The following is a 9163-nucleotide window of genomic DNA, read 5'->3' as shown; positions in this document are numbered from 1 at the left end:
GCTGAATTGTGTATATATATGGCTGATTATATAATTTTATATTACTTTTCAGGTCAAGATCATAGTGATTTAAACCCTTGATTTAGACTCATATTTGTGTTTATAGATGTTAGTTCAGTTGTTATTAAGATAATTAGTTGAGTGACCTTGCTTAATATGTTGGTACTTCTTTCTCAAGACTGACATTAATTTCATCTCATGTTTCATTTTTTTCAAGTATGTGATTTCTGTGTTCCTCTGAGTCTAGTTATATTATCTCCTTCTCCACCATCAACAAGCATGCACACTTTTAGGCTCTTATCAATGCCCTTGGCATATTTCTAGGCCAAGTTGAAGTCTTATCATTTACAAACACAAGACTCTCCAGGAACTCCTAGCTGGTCTAGACCTCCTCAGTTCTGTAGCTCCCATTATCTAGTTATCTTGAGTCCATGAAGTTACCTTTGTTTGTCAAGGATAAATTCAGTGGGGTAGGAACAAATCTCTGAAGGGCAACCTGGAATACATTAGGTTCATCCCCATCCTGTGTATTGAAGATAAATGATGTTTTTAAGTCACTTATCTACTCTATATACACATCTGATAAAGGGATTGTTCTTGTTACACATACAAACACATTTCATAATAAGAGAAATCATTCTAAACATTCAGCAAATGATAGCAATTGGTTACACTATAAATAAGCAAGGCAGAACAGGTATTTCTCATAAAAGAAAACAAACATGTAAGGAGAGAGTTAACTGAAGGATGAGAATGATTCCTACTGATACCAGGGGTAGCATTACATGCTGAGAGAAGAGCAGGTAATAAAGTCCAGATGCATAAGAGATTTGGTGCTTTTATCATCTAGGCTGTGTTTGCACATGGGAAAGAAGTGAGCAAGATGTTGAGTTTCACAAGGATCTTTATAGAAAGGCCTCAGGTCATCCTTCTGTTCAGTAAAAGTAAAGGACAATAACAACCATCACACAGATAAAAATGAAATTTTTTATATTAGATTAACTAAAACATTTAAAATTATTATGAATTGTCCTTTTTACCAGGTCACCAAGCTCCTTTACTTGTCTCTCTACCTTTTCTTTTTTGTCCTTCAATATATGTTCTTGCCCTGTTCTTGATTTCTGCAGTTACTATAATTTTATGTCTACCTTTCTTACTTGCTCCCTTTAACTTTTCCCATCAAGTTGAGATCTGCCATCAAGAGGAAACTTGGATGTCAAGACAGATATGAGCAGGGGAATAACTGCAATGGCTTTAGACATTTTGTATAATATAAATGAGGAGGTGACCTGCCCCATCTGCCTGGAGCTCCTGACAGAACCCCCGAGCCTGGACTGTGGGCACACCTTCTGCCAAGCCTGCATCACTGCAAACAATAAGGAATCCATGGTCAGCCAAGGAGAGAGCAGCTGACCTATGTGCTAAATCAGTTACCAGTCTGGGAACCTGCGGCCTAATCAGCATGTGACCAAATAGTGGAGATGCTCAGGGAGGTCAAGTTGAGCCCAGAGGAGGAGCAAAAGAGAGATCTCTATATGTGCCATGGAGAGAAACTCCTGCTCTTCTGTAAGGAGGATGGAAAGATCATTTGCTGGCTTTGTGAGAGGTCTGAAGAACACCAAGGTCATCACATGTTCTTCATGGAGGAGGTTGCTGAGGGGTACACGGTGACAGGATAGAGGAAAGACAGGGCAGAAAATAGTACTTGATGGGAAATCTTTGCTTTGCATTGACTCTAGTTACTTTGCCACACTAGCCCTGAGGCTTGTGATCACTTTTCTTCCTATGCTCACCTTCTAAGTCCTGAAAGACATTTCTGTGCCTCCCACACAATTACTAAATGCAGAGGAGTCAAAACAAGTAGATATTTTTATAGCTTGTACTAACAGGTGGTCATTTGGTCCACAGGCACAGCTGTCATTGCTCTGTTGGCAGGTGGGGTAACTGGGCACCTGGGTGGATGGAGATCTAAGTTCTTTCCTTCCTACAGGATCAGGTTTCTTCTTCTAGAACAAAGAGAACCAGTCTTCTATTCACATGGGAATTGTGACTTCCATTCACAATTCTTAGAGAGAGCATTTGCTACATCAGGTTTCCTTCAAGTCACAGATTCAACTGCGGTTTCACAGTTCCTGCAAACCCTAGTCTCTTCAGAGATTGGACTGATTTCTTCCACTTTGTCCTCTATTGCGAAGATGAGAAAGCCCATAGCTTCACTCTGGTGTGAGTGCTCCCTCACAGGAAAAGCTGCAGGCAGCTCTGGACAGGCTGAGGGCTGAAACACCAAGAAGTTGAGAAGTTGGAAGCTGACACTGGAGAAGAGAGAACTTCCTGGGAGGTAGCAGGAGACTCTTCCTAAGGAAGTTAGACAAGAATCTGGGCAGCACTTTAAGTCTTAGTCCCAAGGACCACCCTTCCTTCTATTCCTTGTCAGTCAATATATTCAGTCATTGATTAGGCATTTTTTATCCTTTTCCTGGTATGGGTGGGGCAAAAATAAACCAGTCACAAATTAACACAGATATTGTTATGTTAGTGATTCTCATAGAGAGACACTCTGGTGAGACTGGCTAGTGAATTCTGTGTTCATTTCTGTCATCATTTTGAGCCTTTAACTTTTCCAGCATACGACAATTGCCAATGGCTCGTGGTTCTTTTCCCTGAAGCTCAAAATTAGGTTGGGGAGGTGGGTGGGAATCAGGAGTAATGCAGGAGGCATAACAGTCCCAGGCAGCTGTGTGAAAGCTGATCCACACCCAGGTGTCTTATTTTGGTGCAGGGTTGGCCTGAATAATGCAGACGTGAGGCCATTATGGAATCCGATGAAGAAAAAGTAATAGGAAAAATCAGCCACCCCAAGAAATGCTCCTCTGCTTCCATCTCCCTTTCCTGTGAGAACTTCCGAATCAAATACTTCTTTTTTTCTGTCTCCCAGTCTCTGCCTGATAGCTTGAGTCTCTCTCTTTTTCTCATTCTTGAAAATCAAATACAAAATGAGAGCCAAAGTGTATGGGATTGTTTTTAAACAATTGGGAGTCATCCTGGACACTGAGGAGAAATAGGAGCTGCAAAAGGTGGAGAAGGAGGAGGGAGATATTCTCTGTGTCCTGGAACAGGCTGAAAGTCAGCCCTTGAGCTGAGCCAGGTATTGAGGGATCTCATTTCAGAGCTGGAGCGTGGGTTGCAGGGGTCAATAAGGAAGATGCTGTAGGTAAGACTTGGGAGGAAGCCCCAGCATCTGAACTCAGGAAAATGAAGACTAAGCTTTTTCTGCTGTGTGGCTGTGCTGTTTCTGATGGTGACACTGCTATTTCTTTGGTCTTGCAGTAACCTTTCCTGCATCTATTTCAGAGGTTTTAGGAATAATGTAATGCATGAATAACAAAGGAAAATTTCATGCTTATTAATGTATCAATTGCAGGGCAAACATTTGAGTTTGGAGACAACTATTGTGTCCAGTTATATTCTATAGGACTGTGTATGTAGCTCATAACATTTTTGAGATATCTCTTCATGATCAAAGAGTTTGTTTTTTTTTCATAGAATGAGTTGAGACTTCTCTTTCTGTGTTTTCTGAATAAGCAGTGATAAAGAATTGATATTATTTATTCTTTAATTATTCAATTGGTTCACCAATGAAACCATCTCACTCTGGTCTTTTTTTTTTTTAAAAAAAGAAGTTTAGGACTTCCACCAAGATGGAGGCGTAGGTGGACACACTGTACCTTCTCACACAACCAAGTTTAAAAACAAAGTTTTAGCAACAAAAACACAGCCAAACCACAGAAAATTGAACTATACAGAAGTCTCTGTTATTCTGCCAGTTCTTTTTCTGCTGCAGCAGTTACCCTTCTACAGGATGCGTATCATCCCACACTCATACTGTGAACATATAGGGATTGCTCGGCTTTCTTTTGTTGACATTTCCATCAGCAAATTGTATGAATTTGCTGTGTTTCACATGACTGTTATATCAGATATGCCTTTTTTAAAAAAGATTTTATTTATTTATTTTTAGAGAGAGGGAAGGCAAGGAATAAAGAAGGAGAGAAAAATGTCGATTGGTTGCCTCTCATACACCCCTGACCTGGGACCTTTCTCACAACTTAGACATGTGCCCTGACTAGGAATCAAAGCAGTAACCTCTCATTTTGTAGGACAGTACTCCACCCACTTAGCCACATCAGTCAAGGTTCATATGTGATCTTTATTGCTGTTACCTATACCTTCATCTTCCATACAGTCTCTCACTTCACATCCCAGGCTTCCTGCCAAAAGGCCCTCAGTACCTGTGGCTCTCATTCTGTGTTATCCTCATGTTTTACACATCTGCCTTCTCCATCCTTGCTCATCATTTGGGCACCATGTCCCTTGAAACATGCTCAGTGTACTTGCCAGTCTCTATGTGGCCATTTCTCCTGCTCTAAATCCTGTTGTTTATGGAGTGAAGAGCAAGCAGATTCAGGGAAAATTTATTTTCCTTTTTTTTTTTTTTGAAGAAAACATGAGTGGGGAGGGCCACTGAATGAGAAGTTTAGGTAAAATTGTTTAGGTGAAATTTTATATAACACAGGAAGACATAAAAATAAAGCTGCAACTCACTTTGACTTGATATTTTAGAGTTTCACCCATGTGCAAAATATAGGCAATAGTAACAGGGGAGAAAGAAAATCTTCAAGACTTCTAAAAAATCATGGGTGTTCTTGGTTTAGTTTTCTTTCTACTTGTATGAAGAAGGTGATGATGATTATTGAAGAGCACTAAATTTCACATTTTTTCTACTGCTGATTTTGAGATGTTTGAAGGTTAGATATTTTGTAACATGGAACTCATTCCTGTGTTTGTCAGTTTTGAATTAAAGGAAAAGCTCCTTATCTTTTATCTTTAAGTAGCTATCAGTTTGCTGTACCGTAACTATCAAACTTACTACTTCACTGTTCAGTCCTGATTCTATACATTATTAATTCCTCTTCCTGTGTCCTTTACTTGCTATTCTTCTTTCCTACTAATCTCTGATTACACAGAATTGATTATCTTCTGTATTTATTTTCAATTGCATACACCAAGGGAGTTTCAATACCTTTGTTCTATAGTTCACAAGTATATGAGTAAATATATTTGATTAAAATAATCCTGAGAGGATAATATTAATTCATTTCACAGATGAGGAAATAGAGACTTATAAAAATTACAGAAAGACAATAACTAGATTCAAAATCTAAAACTAAGTCTGTCTGATTATGAATTATTTATCCAATTGCCTCCTAGATATTTACTCACTTGAATGGCTCATAAAATTTTGAAACTTAATTACTCTAACACTGACCTGGAAACTCACTAACTTACTCCATTAAAAAGTGCTCTTCCTTTTGCATCTTTCTTTAAGGTAAATGGCACCACCACAAACATGATTTTCAAAGGTAGAAACCTGTGGCTTCTCGATCACATGGAGGGTTAGCAACAGGGGAGTGGGAGGAGGAGAAGGGGGGAGAAGGTACAGAAAATAAGTAGCATAGATGGTAGGTAGAAAATAGATAGGAGGGAGGGCAAGAATTGTAGGGGAAATGTAGAATCTAAAGAACTTGAGACACGTGGACATAAACTAAAGGGGGGAATGGTGGGGGAGAAGTATGCAGGGTGGAGGGGAATGAGGAGGGAATAGAACAACTGTAATGGCATAATCAATAAAATATATTAAAAAAAAGAAACCTGTGGCTTCTCCTTGATTCATCCTACATCCCCTCTGACAAAATTAACTCAATATTTGAGTTGAATCTTTAATTTTGAGGTGCTTATAAGTCATTCTACTAGACAAATACATTTCATTCTCACATTTGTCATGGCCACTTAATTTGTCTGGGCCCTTATCTATTATCCATTTCTAGAAGAGCATTTCAAAGTCATCTTTTAAAAAATATTTTATTTATTTCTTTATTTAGGGGTGAATAGAGGGAGAAAAACGTCAATGTGTGGTTGTCTCTAGTGTGCCCCTTACTAGGAACCTGGCCCCCAACTCAGGCATGTGCCCTGACTGGGAATGGAACTGCTGACCATTTGGTTTGCAGGCTTGCACTCAATCCGTGGAGCTACACCAGCCAGGGCTCAAAGTTATCTTTTTAAAGGAGTTGCAACCCTGCTCCCATCAATCCATTTACTCGGTAAAAGCCAGAGTGATCATTTTGCAATTTACAGAATTGTCATTTTGTGCTTTGAAGTTCTTCAATAATTTTATTGTCCTTGAGATTATATGTAAGAATCATTCTTGGGATCAGTGCAGGGAATGAAAGACTTTAGTGAAAAGGACAACTTCTGTGAGAATCAGAGCCTTGCCTTTAATTTACACTTATTTACATTTCATTTATGTTTGTTTTTACTTTATTTGAGCCCCCCTGATTCTCTGAGCATGTAATTGCAGGGGTAATATTCCCTTTTTTTGTTTTGTCCTACTAAGTGTTCTGTTATTTTACAAAAATAAATCTTGGTGTGGGTAGAGTATATATTGGGTGGAGTTGGGTACAACCATCTGCTTTTTTCTTAAAAAACTGTCTCAGGATAAGACATTTATTTCCTTAAAGTCTCCATGGAAAGAAGCCATACATTTAATCAAGATAAATGCATTCAATTACTTGGAAGTAAGAAGTAAATCCCCACAGGGCACATATATTTTGTAGGCATTTAGTGATTTGCTATGCCAGGAATCCAAGCACGCATGGGTTGGACCCACACCCGTGCAGCAGAAGGCAGTGGTAAACCACTGCTGTGGTTTATTTTCTCAGTCTCTTTCTCACCTTGAAAACCTCTGATGAAACTATTCACTTGTTAATAGGGTCATGGAGTCAGAGATAAAAAGACTTCAGGTAACAACAATAAGATATAAAGAATAAAATTGGCATAATAAGATAAGAGGCTCTGTGTGTGTGTGTGTGTGTGTGTGTTACATTCTCTTTAATGTCTGTAATGACCTTCAGGCAGCTCAGAAGATAGATACACATGCAAGTACTGCTCTACCATGCTACTATTGTAATAATTCTATGTTTATTTGTGTATTTATGTATCCATGCCTATATTATTAACTCACTGAAGGCAGAAACTTAGTCCTATCCTATTGTTATAGTCTGTCTTATGTAAATATCTGACTTACCATGCATATTCCAACTTCATGCCAGTCCTAACTTTTTCTTTATTTCTTTTCTATCCAGCTTAGATTCCATGGTATATTACTCTGTCATCATCTAATTTATCCTAAACTAAGCTTGTTCCAAACATAATTGTCTATTCTACATACTTAATTGAAAAATATTCCAGGAATTTTAATTAAGTTATCTTTGTATTTGGGGGAAGTTGGCGAAAATGACCCCACGTGGCTGGCTGAGACAGCTGTTAATGACATCATATTTGCTTAGTTTCAACTTCTTAAATGAATCAAATTCCTTTTTTTCTTTTCCACTACTGCCTTCTTTTTATTTTAATTTTTTTGCTTGGCAATTATTATTTAAGCTTCAATTAACAATCCTGCAACAGATATTTCTTTTTTATATTATTATTATTATTATTTTATCCTCACACGAGGGCATTTTTTTCATTGCTTTGAGAGAGAGAAAGAGAGAGAGAGAAAGAGAGAGGCCCTGTGCTCTCACTGGGTCCACCCGTTGCTACTCCACACCTGGGATCTGCCCACGGCTGCCTGCAAGACCTGGGTGGGGGGATCTTTCCTGCCAGATTCTGCTCCACTGCTGGTTCTGCCCCTCTTACCGGTCTGACTGAATGGTTCGTTGTTGTCGGACTTCCGTATAGTTCAATTTTCTGTGGTTTGGCTGTGTTCTTGTTGCTAAAACTTTATTGTTTTTAAACTTGGTTGTGGGAGAAGGCATAATGTTTCCTCCCATGCCTCCATCTTGGCGGAAGTCCTCTCTAATTATTTTCTGATTGTAAGAGTTGAAATATATAAGTTGTAATTAATAAAATCTATATTTTGCCTCCTTGGGTTTTTCATCGTATTATAGAACTAATGTACGAAGGCAGAATTTAATGAAAAAGATACCTACCCTTAAGGTCATAAGATTGCTATTTAAGGGAGACTTAGAGTTTTAAATTATGGGGAAATAAATTAAACTTCTCCAGAGGGTGGTACCTAATAGTGTAAATAAATTTAAAAAAAAGGCTCAAGTATTCTGAACAATTCAATAACAAGGACTGAGAAAGTTGGGTTATTTGAGAGGTTGAAACAATGGGCACAACCTTCAGGAAAAGAAAAAAACTCAGGATTGTATAGGAAGCACCTTTTCTATAAATGGAGGACTAGAAAATAAAATGTTGCAGGAACAGCAATAGTTGAGGAACACAGTGCTGCCCATCTGAAATGAATATTAAGAGTAGATACTTATCCCACCACAAACATATAACAACAAAAATATCACTCAGCAAAATGTATTCTGATTAGTCATTTAATTGACAAATAATTATCAGCTTGTGAAAGGGCCTAAGCAACATTAGCCTGAGGAGCAATGGTTGCAAAAATTGCTTTCTGTTAAGATCTGAAAGTGATTTTTTTTTACCTGATTCAAATGGGATTGACCTACAGAAGCAAAGTTCACACACTATAAAATATCACTAACCTCTCATGGTTATTTTATTTTTCTTTTGTCTTTGGTGAGATAGCTTGCAAAAATAATTTATTTACAAATGAACACAATATGTATTGTGGTAATTGTACCTGGAGAGCTGAAAGCATCAGCTGACTGTGGGAAAACTGAGGAAACTAGAGGAAGTCAGAGAAAACTCAAGAAGGAAGCTTACTTGTCCTTTCTGGCTTAGACAGTTTTCCTTCTTCAAAAGTATTATTACTCTATGATTGATTGTTTCCATTATGAAATGAGCTTCATTCCTCTCCTGTGGGCTTAATGAGCAGTGGTGAGAGCTCTTGTACTTTCCAAAGCCCCAAGGGATTCTGCTCACTCGAGGTACTTCATGTCCCAGAAGACCTGGAACTGCAAAGATTTAGTAGTCCACTCAGCCTTTGGGACATCAGAGCCTCAAGAACTAGACCCCTGGGAAGGGCCTCCTTGTGCCTGACTGATTTCATGGCAATGGTCCCTCAGGATCCCACATGCCCTCTCTGAAGAAATAGGAATAAGAGAATTGTTGACTTGACGGTCCTCATCAA

The 9163-nt window shown here is 38.5% G+C and overlaps 1 pseudogene; it reads left to right on the top strand.

Annotated features, from left to right (window-relative positions):
* The first annotated feature begins 1248 nt into the window (after nt 1–1248).
* On the top strand, nt 1249–3256 carry LOC128628326 (tripartite motif-containing protein 5-like; annotated as a pseudogene).
* The last annotated feature ends 5907 nt before the right edge of the window (nt 3257–9163 follow it).

This window comes from Artibeus jamaicensis, unplaced genomic scaffold (genome assembly GCF_021234435.1).
Source record: "Artibeus jamaicensis isolate MK-2021 breed Jamaican fruit bat unplaced genomic scaffold, CSHL_Jam_final contig_69, whole genome shotgun sequence".
NCBI lineage: Eukaryota > Metazoa > Chordata > Mammalia > Chiroptera > Phyllostomidae > Artibeus > Artibeus jamaicensis.
This window is presented reverse-complemented; position numbering and strand designations above follow the sequence as displayed.